This window comes from Prionailurus viverrinus, chromosome C2 (assembly GCF_022837055.1).
Source record: "Prionailurus viverrinus isolate Anna chromosome C2, UM_Priviv_1.0, whole genome shotgun sequence".
Taxonomy (NCBI): Eukaryota; Metazoa; Chordata; class Mammalia; order Carnivora; family Felidae; genus Prionailurus; species Prionailurus viverrinus.
The window spans coordinates 24,054,084-24,067,456 of record NC_062569.1 but is presented as its reverse complement, the minus strand read 5'-3'; the positions used below and the strand labels follow the sequence as shown (position 1 = coordinate 24,067,456).

General features: G+C 34.6%; 1 protein-coding gene across 5 annotated transcripts in view; it reads right to left on the bottom strand.

Annotated features, from left to right (window-relative positions):
* TBC1D5 (TBC1 domain family member 5) overlaps positions 1 to 13,373 on the bottom strand; it is a 583,027-nt gene that overhangs the window by 503,091 nt on the left and 66,563 nt on the right. For all 5 annotated transcript variants that reach the window (XM_047875577.1, XM_047875576.1, XM_047875579.1 and 2 more), the window contains one exon: positions 2,390 to 2,449. The gene's annotated coding sequence lies outside the window, so the exon portion shown is untranslated. The remainder of the gene's footprint in view (positions 1 to 2,389; positions 2,450 to 13,373) is intronic.

Sequence of the window (13,373 nt, the reverse complement as noted above, 5' to 3'; positions counted from 1 at the left end):
AGCAAACTGTAATGGGCTAAGAAAGACCCTGAAGAGTCAGACTCAGTGAGTCCTAATCCCAGCACCAACACTTATTGCCAGGTAGGTGGCAATGAGCAAGTTACCTGACACCTCCAAGTCTCTGTTTCCTCATTCATAAAATGAAGACAATAACTGTACTTATCTCACTGTGAAAAACAAAAAATCCATGTAAAAGATATAAGCACCGTACCTGCACATAAGTGCTCAATAAATGCTAGCTATTATTATGACAATCTCCATTAATGTCTCCTTCTAAAACCAAATCCTAAAAAATTATTTTGATGTCAGGAGAAAACTTCCCATGTGTGTGCATGTGTGTGCACACACATGTTTATTTTCCAATGAAGACCACTTGGTAACACAGCTAATACTCCACAAATAAGTATTAACAGTGTGGCTGGGAATATTGTCATGACAACTCACATAGTAGATCTTATTCAACATTGGAGAAGGTGGCTTTCTTCAAAAGAAGTCCACAGTGGCATACTGAAGTGCATTTTGAAATAAAATTCCGTATCTGACAGTGTTTGTGGTTGTTCATCTCCAAAACAGAAGTCACGGATATGTATGATACGCACATTTTTTAAAATTTTTTTAAAATGTTTATTTATTTCTGAGACAGAGAGAGACAGAGCATGAGTGGGGGAGGGGCAGAGAGAGACGGAGACACAGAATCCGAAGCAGGCTCCAGGCTCTGAGCTGTCAGCACAGAGACCGACGCGGGGCTCAAACTCACAAACCTTGAGATTGTGACCTGAGCCGAAGTCGGTCGCTCAACCGACTGAGCCACCCAGGCGCCTCACATTTTTAAATCCATGTATAGAAATCAAATGAAACCACTTCCTTTAAGACAAGTATATGAAGATACTAAGGCAATATTCCAATTAAACATTCATATACTCAATATTTCAAAATAAGAAATTCTAACTTGAATTGTACAATGCTGCCTCTCTCTGAAATGTTAAAATTGTAAAGTACACAGTAGCTCACTACAAGCAAACACAGAAGACCTAGTTCTGCACACAACACTGTTTTACCCAAACAACTACTTAACCTATTCATTAAACCTATTCAATAAGAGAGCCCTAATAACTGCACTACCTTATGAAATAGAATCAGACAAAAGAAGAAATACCTTATCTGGTTAAAAATAGAAACTTTACAAAAGAGAATTATTAGCTCAAGTCAGAGAAATTATAGCTTGCGTTTATAAAGGCCCTTGTCCATTTTAGTTCATTAAAATAAAGTGGTATAAAACTTTCCATTGAGAGATATGATATGAAATAAATCATTATGACTGATATAAAAATCTATACCAACATCATGCGGTTTGCCAAATACACATATAATGATAACTTAAAAAAAACAAAGGCTTCATCAGTCAAATTTATATCTCAGGGATCCAAATGTAAGTTGGACTTCATTTCTCTGAACTTTCCTAAAAATATCCCAGTAGTAAAATAGATTTGCCACTAAAATAAAATAAGACTCTATTCATGATTCTAAAGCAAGTAAGAAATGCAGACCTGTCCTTTAGAGATACAAAGGATAATGTGGACTGAGGTTTACATGTTCAATCTCAGTTTACATACTATAGGCTATATCATTAATTTGTAAGTGACTCTACAATGAGTATGTACACAACACATAAACATTCTATCATCAGTCACCCTAAACAGGTAAATTTAGAGCTAAACAAAGCATAACTGGAATTTCATCTCTACCATAAATTACTTAAAAAAAAAAAAAGAAAGAAAGAAAAACCCATGGCCATTGCAATGAATACACTTTTGCCTTAGAGCTAATACTTTAATTTTAAAGAACCGCAAAGAAAAAAATCAAAACTAGTCAGTAACAATGCAGCCTCTAAAAGCAATAAACTCAAAATTAAGTTATAAATAATTTAAAGCATGTCATGAAGATGTATTAATAATTCATCAGATAAATAATTTACTAAATAATCAAATAAATAAATAATGAAATACATAAATAAATCAGCAAATAAATAATTCTGCAAAATAACCTAAACAATAAGTCACCCAAACAAATCACAAGCCTACAAAACTACAATAATTTTCTGGATTCTGATAGTTTTAAATAAGCAAATGTACATAAACTAGATCAATCCTTGTTAGAATTAGAAATATTTTTCAATGGTATTGGTAAAATCCTCATCTCAATACATAAAAACACATTTTCAATTTTTAAAAGACTGCATTGGATTAGTTCTTATAAATTATTAATAAGATTATAATATATCCTGCTCTATATTTTACATATAATATCTTTGCCTAACATATTTTCCCCTGGAACAACTGGATACTTAAAATATTCTTAACTTACATTTGTTTTTCAAAGCAATACTTACAGTATAATGGCGCTGTCTTTCTGATAATTTTCCTGTCTTCTCAAAGTCTTTGCAAATTTTCTGCAGAGGTAGAACAATAAGAATAAGCTTAATTATTACAGATAAGATTTCATCACTAATGAATAAGGTTTTATAATTCTACAAAGTAGCAATGAGAAGTGGACATTTGTTGTAAACTGTGCAAAGTTTTTAGAAGTCTTTAGTGGACCAAGTACATGCTGACAGAGGCTAGCTTCCTCTATTGGAGCTGACACACCAGCTGTCACAATTGGCAGGATTTCAGATATGAGGACAAAAACTTTGAAGGACAATGTGATTGGCTATCCTCAATTTGAGAAGCTCAAAGTCGTTGAAAGAATACAGGAGATCACTTAACTACAACATTTGAATATAGTGACAATCTAATTAGAGCACCACAAAGAGTCAAAACACAACTGACCTCATAAATGAGTTTTCGCTGAACATTTAAAGTTTTTGTCTACCCACGGTAATAATACTCTTGAAGTCCATAAATAGTAGATCCCAAACTATGATAGCCTTGCCCACAGAAATAAGAACTCTGAAATGGGTTTTCTATACATTCCAAAGAATAAACTCAAACAAGATAGCACAACATTTAAAATTAACCAAAGTTTTTTATATAATGTATCTCAATCAACTATCAAAACAACCTTTCAGTTAGGTAATATTTTACCTATTCACAGTTAAGGAAACTGAAGCTCAGTAAAACTATTATACTGCCTATGCCCCCAAGTGGAAGGGAAGATTCTCTCTCTACACAACTCCTTGAACTAAAGGCCCCTTAAATCTGACCCCCACCCCAAAAAAATACAGCAAATCCTAAAACATCACAAATTGGTTAGAGCAGGGGTTCTCAACTGGAGAACAATGTGCCTCCCAAGGAACATTGGCAATGTTTGGATACATTTTTGGTGGTCACGACTGGTATTATTGGCATCTAATGGGTAGAGATCAGGGATGCTGCTAATAAACATTTACAATGCACAGAAGAGACACCCCCCCAAGAATTATCTGGCCTAAAATGTTAATAGTGCTGATGAGAAACCTTAGGTTAGAGTAAAATGATTTTTAGCAGTGTATGGTTTTCCTCTTATAGTACATATTCGGTTCAGAGATGTAAAGTTGTTTGTTATGTGTATAACATTGTATATAGTGGAATACCTAGGGAAAAAAAATTATATCCTTCAAAGAATAAATAGATATATGGGAACTCTGTGGTTTCTGCTCAGTTTTTCTGTAAAATTGAAACCGTTCAAAAAAAAAAGTTTATTGGGGCACCTGGGTGGCTCAGTTGGTTGAGTGTCCAAACCCTTGATTTTGGCTCAGGTCACAATCCCAGGGGATCAAGCCCCACCTCAGGCTCCACACCTAGCATGCAGCCTGCTTAACATATTCTCTCTCTCTCTCGCTCTCTCTCGCTCTGTCTCTCTCTGTCTCTCTCAGGGGCACCTGGGTGGCTCAGTCAGTTGAGTGTCTGACTGTATTTCGGCTCAGGTCATGATCTCACAGTTTGTGAGTTCGAGCCCTGCATCTGGCTCTGTGTGGACAGCATGGAGCCTGATTGGGATTCTCTCTCTCCCTCTCTTTCTCTCTGCCCCTCCTCTGCTCACATTCTCTGTCTCAAAATAAGTAAACACACAAAAAAACCGTCACTCTCTCCCTATGCCCCTCTCCCTTACTCGTGCTCTTAAAAAAAAAAAAAGTTTTTTAACTTTTTAAATGTGTGTAATTTATTTCACTAAATTTATGAATACTTTATTAGAATCAATACTAAAAAAAGTCTACAGTAATAAAACGTTTTTTAATTTTTCATTTATCAAAATTTTTCCAATAATGTTAATATGAGAACATTAAAAGTCATATTTATGAGCTGACTTTGTCAAAGTGACTAGCCAATATATTTAATAATATTAAAAATCATAGGACAATTATACAATACAGTATATAATCTGCAACTGTTTGTGGTTGATTTTTTCGGCTACTTTTGTTTTGGGTTTTGGGGGTTTTCTGTTTGTTTTTGTGTAAACGCTACCTCCAGTGTTTTCTGAAACCGTATGTGCAATAATTATTAAAAGCACTTGAGAACAAAATCCAATAATACTGTCATCAAAAAATCCAGAAATTATGTATCATTTTAAGTATTCTCCTTTCAATATCAATTAATCTCTCTCCAGTCTCCAAGTAGACTTTTGTTCACAACATAGATCTAGAATCTACCATGATACAATGCATGTTTTCTTATATTTGACCTACTGTCTACATAGAGTATTAAACAATGGTATCCCTTATCAGGTAGGATTAGGTCATACCCTTCCCAAGCCAAAAAAAAATGTATTTAAGTAATAATAATATAATGACTTTTTTAAACAAGAGGAAAAATAGGAAGAAAATTTTCCCCCATATAAATGTCCAGAAATAGACATCAAAAGCTGATGTGACAGCTCCAAATATTGGGGATCAAGATCCTTCCATCTTTTTGCTCTACCACATGTTGTTTCTATTCCAAGTTGCCTCACACTCCAAGAGGACTATGGGCACTCTAGCTAATACTAATAGATCCACATTGCAGGCAGCAGAAAGAAGGAAAGGGAAAAAATGCCCACCCTGCTCCCTTCTAACTCTCATGCTTTATTTCAGCTTACAGCTTATAAAGCATAGCTTTGTCTTTTGGCCACGCCTAACCATTTGGGAGGATAGGAAATGTAGTCTCCAACATTGGTAACAATGCCCAGCTATAATACTGGTATTCTTCTTACCAAGGAAGACAGGTAAAATGAATTTTGCAGGAGAAACTGTAAGACACAGACTACAATGGAGGTTATGACTCTTCAAAGAAAATGAGAGATGCACTCTAAATTTCTCATTAGCATGGTTCACTGCAAATTATAGGTGCACGTATATATGTGTGTATGTGTAAAAGAAAACCTAAATGTTTAACATTACGTAAATGTCGACAATGAGATACCACCTCACACCAGTCAGAATGGCTAAAATTAACAACTCAGGCAATGACAGATGTTGGTGAGGATGCAGATAAAGAGGAACCCTTTTGCACTGCTGATGGGAATGCAAACTGGTGCAGCCACTCTGGAAAACAGTATGGAGGTTTCACAAAAAATTAATAATAGAACTACCCTCTGACTCAGCAATTGCACTACTAGGTATTTATCCAAAGGATACAGGTGTGCTGTTTCGAAGGGGCACATGCACCCCAATGTTTATAGTAGTGTGCTATCCATCAACAGATGAATGAATAAAGAAGATGTGGTGTATATAATATATATAAATTTTATATAAATATATAAAATTATATATAAAAAATAATAAAATATTTTATATATATAATATATATTATATATATAAATATATATATTACTACTCAGCAATAAAAAAGAATGAAATCTTACCATATGCAACAACATGGATAGAACTAGAGTGTATTATGCTAAGCAAAATTACAGAAAGACAAACATCATATGACTCAATCATATGTGGAATTTAAGATAAAAAACAGATGAGCATAAGGGAAGGGAAGCAAAAACAATATAAAAACAGGGATGGGGACAAAACATAAGAGACTCTTACATATAGAGAACAAACTGAGGGTTGCTGGAGGGGTTGTGGGTAGGGGCATTAAGAAGGATCCTTGTTGGAACGAGCACACTGGGTGTTACACGTAGGGCATGAATCACTGGATTCTACTCCTGAAATCATTACTGCACTATATGCTAAGTAACCTGGATGTAAATTTTAAAAAAACAAATAAATAAATAAAATAAAATAAAAATGCTAAGTAAATGTTGAAATTAACTTAGGGATAATCTCAGAACAGAATGCTATGTGGTCACCAAATATGACCCTTTAGAATTTTACTGATATGGAAAAGTGTTCATAATATTAAATGAAGAACATGCTATAAAACATTTCATATAAAATAATCTCTATTTTCAGGGCACCTGGGTGGCTCAGTCAGTTGAGGGTCCGACTTCGGCCCAGGTCATGATCTCACAGCTCATGAGTTTGAGCCCCACATCAGGCTCTGTGCTGACAGCTCAGAGCCTGGAGTCTGCTTCGGATTCTGTGTCCCTTTCTCGCTCTGCTCCTCCCTTGCTCATACTGTCTTTCTCTCTCTCCCTCTCAAGAATAAATAAAAAACAGTAAAAAATATTTTTAAAAAATAATCATCTCATTCTATATAAACATAGATACATACTAACACATACATATATGTATGCACAGTATATATTTATACTCATACATAGTACATCATGTATCTATATCTAGAGAGAGGCTGAGACCATGTAAAATTCATGAGAATGGAATTAACCTAAATGGTAACAGTGGTTTAAGCTTTGGGAAACATAACTAATTTTCATTTTTCTACAATGAACACATACTATACTTATAATTATTTTTCATGAAGATTTTGGCCTAGCTGAGGAAAAGCACCTTATAAAAGTATTTAGATTCAAAATTCGATTTATACTTTTACTTACAATATGCTGATAATAAAAAAAAAGTGGGGGGAAATCTATAACTGAGCTGTATCTTTCCCATCTGGGGCAAAACTTGTAGGTTTCTCTTTGGTTGGGAGTAAGAAGCTAACCTATCTGGGCCCCATTTGTTTTCAACTTACAAACATTCACATATCACATTTGTCAGCTTTATTCAAGTCACTCCTAGCCAGATGCTACATCCATCATTCTTAACAATTTACTCCGACATATTGATTACTTTGTTCATATCACTCTGTAGAACTAATCATTCATACTTCAAACTTCTACAAATCCTACCATCTTCTATATTTCTGAATTTTTTCTATTCTACTGTACATTTTTCTGGGTACTCATATATTGCATACATCTAAAAGAAATTATATCTTTCTTGTATCTTTACAACTATCTTGCATCGCCTTGAATCTTCCAGAGCTATTACTAGGTATACATTCCATTGTTACATTGGAATTAACTCTATTTGTAAGTCTCATAATTTGGGATGCCTGGAAGTTCTGCACACTTTCTAGAGTGATTCAATTTCCTAAGCCCCCACTACTACCATATAAAACTAGAAAAAACGGAAAAAGGCAAGCAATTGATATATTTAAAACTACTAACATGTATATTGGATTGACCAAAACAGCAAACAAATATATCGTCCCCACGCTCTAGAACTTGGGGGAAATAAGACAAACACACACACGCACACACACAGAGCAGGGAGGAAGAGAAAGAAATTCAGAGACAAATGTATAATCCAGACAATATGTACTACCAAAAATCCAAACGGTAAAAGTCACAGGCACAGATAAGCAGCCAAGGCTCCTCAAATGAGACCAAATTAATATAGGGCTAAAACAGTGGGTCTCAAACATGGGAGACGTCATCCCCTACAAAGTACATGTGGCAATGTCTGGAAACTCTTTCATTTATCACAAATGGAAGGTATTATTTGCATCTAATGGGCAGAGGCCAGGGATGCTGCTAACATCCTACAATGCACAGGATGGCCCCCACAGAAATGAATTATTCAGCCCAAAATGTCAACATTGCTAGAAGAAGCAGTTGGAGTCAAAATAAGAGATAGCATTTAAGCAGGATGGAATGACATGAGTAAAAGAATGATAGCTACAATATACGATGTCTTTAATAAACCAGAATATGACTAGTGAAAGAATGGGGGGGGGGCGGGGATGAGATTAGAAAACATAACTAGGCATAGACTGTGATGGGCCCACACAATAAGTCTGACAGACCAAGGAGATAAAGGAAAATGCCTATTATAATAACAAAAACATAAGACAGCTGAGGCGCAAAATAGCAACATACTTGATAAGAGACAAAATTGTAGATAGATGTAGACACTGATTTCCAGCAGTATGGCAGACTAGATTATCTTGATACTGTTATATATCACTTTTTAAAGTTAGTAGAAAAATCTATTTTAATGAATTGCTTAGCTAGCAAGAAAGTACAATATTCACCTAAGCTATAAACAAAATAAACGTAGAATAAGCAAACCCAGAAAATAGCTTTTATCTTGATAGTAGGTGTCGCACTGCAGAAACTGGGCTTACATCCTGATGGCTCCACAGGCTCAGGAGACAGACTCTAAAAGTCTATCAAAAGGAAACCCTACATAAAGCTGTTACTCTGAAGGGCTATACCCTCGGGGCGCCTGGGTGGCACAGTCGGTTAAGCGTCCGACTTCAGCCAGGTCACGATCTCGCAGTCCGTGAGTTCGAGCCCCGCGTCGGGCTCTGGGCTGATGGCTCAGAGCCTGGAGCCTGTTTCCGATTCTGTGTCTCCCTCTCTCTCTGCCCCTCCCCCGTTCATGCTCTGTCTCTCTCTGTCCCAAAAATAAATAAACGTTGAAAAAAAAAATTTGAAGGGCTATACCCTCATGTTAATAGCACCACAAAGATCTCCCTCCTGTTACCCTTTACAGTCATACTCACCCTTGGCCCCCACCATCCCTAACCCCTGGCAACCTCTAATCTCTCTGATCATCTCTAATTCTGTTATTGCAAGAATGTTTTATCAATTCTCTTGACACTGTAACCACAAAGTATAACCTTCACAAAGGTTCTCAGGATACACTCATGCTACTTGTAAAACCCAATAAACCTCATATGACAATGTTATTTAAAGTACTCTTAAATTGTTAGTACCCCGAGGCATCTGGGGGAAGAAGCATAGGCAAATTATTGGTGAAAGAAAGTAACTTCAATCCAGGCCTCAAAGAATCCACCAACTTTCAAAAACAACTCTACTCAAATTTTTAAAAAAGTCACAAAACATACAAGGAAACTAGACACAATGAATGAATCAACACAAACAAAAGACACCAGGATTAGACTACAGATTCTTCAATTATTGAAAAGATTATACAATAAAGATGTTCCAAGCAATAGAAAAGCTTAAAATACATGTATGAGTTAAATAAATCCTCAAGAAATAAAAAAACACAGGTTTTAATTTAGGGTAAAGTTAAATAGTAGACTCAATACAAATAAAGAATCACAAAGACTTTTAAAACCTATGTAAAAATTCAGTTCAGAGAGACGAAGAAAGAAAATATGTAAGAGCAACTAAGAAAAACAAAGAATAGAGTAAGAAGGCCTAACAAAATAATTCTGAAACCATCTGCGATGAAGAACCATTTTTCAAATTTTTAATCCACTGCAGACAAAAGCTATAAAATGTAATAAAAGTAAATTTGTTTTTTTTTAAATCTTGTACTTAGATATAGTAATAATCAAGTTGTTATTAAAAGTTTCTGAATGGTTACTCTGAATTTTTGTCCTTAATTCATCACAGACCAATGAAATCAGTTTGCAGACCAACACTGACCTGAAAATCACATTTGAAGTAGCAATGCTCTGAAACACAAATAGATCAAGATTAGAAAAGAATTTAAAAGAGAAAAGAGTAGAGGTAACACTGGAACAGATAATGGTTGAAAATTTCCCAACCTAAGTGAAGACACAGTTGGACAATCTAAGATGCAAGAAAAAAACAGATAATAAACATAATAAACAGGTAAACATGCGGTTAACTTGTTATCAGTGCAAAGGCTACAGCCACCACAATAACTGCAACACAATTCCAGACTTGCATTTTCTATCATTGTTTTTAAAAAACTAACGACTTGGCTAGATGTGCTCTAGTAGAGACAAATGGTCTCCGTAAAGAAAGTTATTGAGACCAGGTTTTAACAGCTAATGATTTCCTTTCCCACTGGAAACATTCTGGCCATACTTTCACTAAACACTAAACTCTGTCCATGCTGCCACTCATACTAAATTGTGTTTGGTTTATTTAGAGCTATTTTTAATGTAACAAAAAAAACACAAAACAACAATAAATATTCTTGTATCTTTAGAGTCTGAAAATATTTTCAATTATACTGAAATGAACAGGATTCCAATTTCCATTACCTGTCTTTTTCAATGTGAGGTGAGCTACAAAATACTTTAGCATACTTTACCTATCGAATCCTCTAAGCACAACAGATTCTTTTATTTCTAAACACAGTTCATTTAAAAGACACTGCTCAGACATCTAGCAGAAATCAAATGGAAATTCAAACCTACCTGAAAAAAAGAAATTATACCTCCTGAGGAAGAATCATGACTACTATTTGTGTAAGTGTTTGGTCATGTTTTCAAATGCTTGACACACATCTAACTGAAGCATCCCAATAACCTGATGGGATCCTGGTTTCACAGAACAGATATAATAAAGGCTAAAAGCTTAGAAAGTCAAAAAACATGTTGAACGGCATCAAAAAACACAAGGAAAGACATGTAAATTAAATGTAACAATATAAGGAGAAAAAGATACCCAAAATCTAACCAATGGCTGCTTCTTCGCATCATACCCCATCACATGCAATTGAAAGGACAATCACTAGGCACACGTAGCAAATAAACTAAATGAAGTGATATACTAACCTATTTGATTCTGTATCACCAAATTCGAACAATTTATCAAGATTTTTAAAAATTTCACTGCTTATTGAATCTTAAGGTTCTTATGGTGCTACATCTAAGGATATGGGAAAAATTTTTAATAGAAAACTGGGCTAAGCAGTTAAAACATCCATCAGGTAAAAGTGAGTAAAGGCTGAGAAAGGCAGAAACTGTCAGACCATTTCAAAAACCTCAGCGGTAAGGTCCTTAAATAAAATTTTTTTCCAAACTATTCCATAGGTATACAGATTCAAAGTTAATGCCTGAGCAGATAAAAGATACCAAACACCTTAACTTTGTAGTTTAGAATAAAGATGGATTTAAGCTGGAAATTTATGATGAATTTTTTAATGCATTATTTCAACCAGACACAATAGTCAGACCGTAAGAATATTTGGCCTTATAATTTAAAATTCTGACAACCCACCCCAAGTTTAACTAATCACCAATCCATTCCAATACAAAGAAAAATGAAATACTTCGTGGTGCCTTTTGAGTTTTTATTCAAACTTATAATTAAATTTGTGTGTATTCTTCTCAGCTTCTTCAAGTCTTCTTCGTGGAGAGAAAAAGGCAGACTTTAAAAACATACATACAGGGGCGCCTGGGTGGCTCAGTCGGTTAAACGGCCGACTTCAGCTCAGGTCATGATCTCGCGGTCCGTGAGTTTGAGCCCCGCGTCGGGCTCTGTGCTGACAGCTCAGAGCCTGGAGCCTGTTTCCGATTCTGTGTCTCCCTCTCTCTGACCCTCCCCTGTTCATGCTCTGTCTCTCTCTGTCTCAAAAATAAATAAACGTTAAAAAAAAAAATTAAAAACATACATACATATACATATCCAGACATAAAAATGTTCCCATAATTGTAAGCTTCTCACTGGTACTTCCTGATTGTTACTTAAAACATAAAAGTGAACAAGTAAATAAAATTTTAAGGTAATACTAAAAATCAATGTTCTTTTAAAATACATTATTAAGGGGCGCCTGGGTGGCTCAGTCAGTTAAGTGTCCGACTTCAGCTCAGGTCATGATCTCAGTTTGTGGGTTTGAGCCCCACATCAGGCTCTGCACTGACTGTGTAAAGCCTGCTCGGGATTCATTCATTCTCCCTCCCTCCCTCCCTCTCTCTCTCCAAAATAAATAAAAATAAAATAAAATAATAAAATATATTATTAAGTAAATGCAAATTGCAAAGATCTTTCTATGGCATCCATTAAAACAAGCCACAAAGCCAAAATTCTTCATCATAAACATTTGTAAATGGCTTAAAACTGGGGGGAAATAAAGGTTAGTACTTTTCACCTCTTGAGCTTACAACAGGGACACTCTAGTAACTAAAATCACTGACATCTAAAGATTAATATCCTAAATCAGAGAATCAAAAGCTTTCCCACCAAAACACCTCTAATAAGCACCTCAACAGGCAAAAAAATCACATACATGGGGATCTGGGAACAGAGGCCAAAACTGCTAACAGTTATCATTAGTTTTCTTCAGCAAGTATTATCTTAAGATAATTATGTTAATTCTTTCCCATTCCATAATATCTTAGCTCGAAAAGAATGCACCATGTTTGTCCTACTTCCTCACTAGAAAGGGTACATACAGTTAAGGGTCTCACTCTTCTGCTCAAACCAGAACCTCATGCCTCTGTTCAGCGGAGCACAGATTTTATACACGAAGAAAGCTAATTCTAATAAATTTCTGGGTTTAATCAGCTATTCTTTTCCATAAACACTAAATCCACCAAAGAATTAACTCTACCTTTACACACACACCACTAGTAAGTTGTTCTTTTAAAATTTTGTAACCAACGCTTATTGCTTGAATAGTTCAGCCTTAAAACGTATCACATATTATAGAAAAATAATTGGTAACCATGTTATAGCCAACTCTTTCTTCAGTAATTAAGGAATAACTCTAGCATTAAATTGCAAATATTAGCAAGAAAATCAAATGGAGATAGTTCATGCCTTGTTCTCACCTAATTATGAAAATTATCTAAAAAGGTTATATGACTTATTTCAAATTCTATATAGTTAGAAGTTATAACTATTCATAATTATACATTTGAGCTTAAATTATCTTAAATTAAATATTCTGAATTTAAATTATCTTTATGAATTTTATAATTAAGCCAGTCGTATCATTTGTATTAAATCCTTTAACAAAAAAATTATATCTAATCTGAAATTTTAAGAACTATTTTTTAAAACAGTCATTAATTTTCAGTCACCGTTTGATTGGATTGCCATTTACATATAAAGAAATACAGGGTAGTATTTTTCCATTTAAGTTCTAACAAAGGTAAATAAAAATCATTAACTAAAGGTTATTTTAAGTTTTTAAATTTAAATTAGTGGGTTTCCTAAACTTCTGGATAATTTTTGGTAAATGCTTTTTGTTTAAAATTATAAACTTCCACATAATTATAAATGCAATTTTAATCTAAGTTTTTTAATTTGACATAATTTAAATTCAAAGGTATCGTGAATAG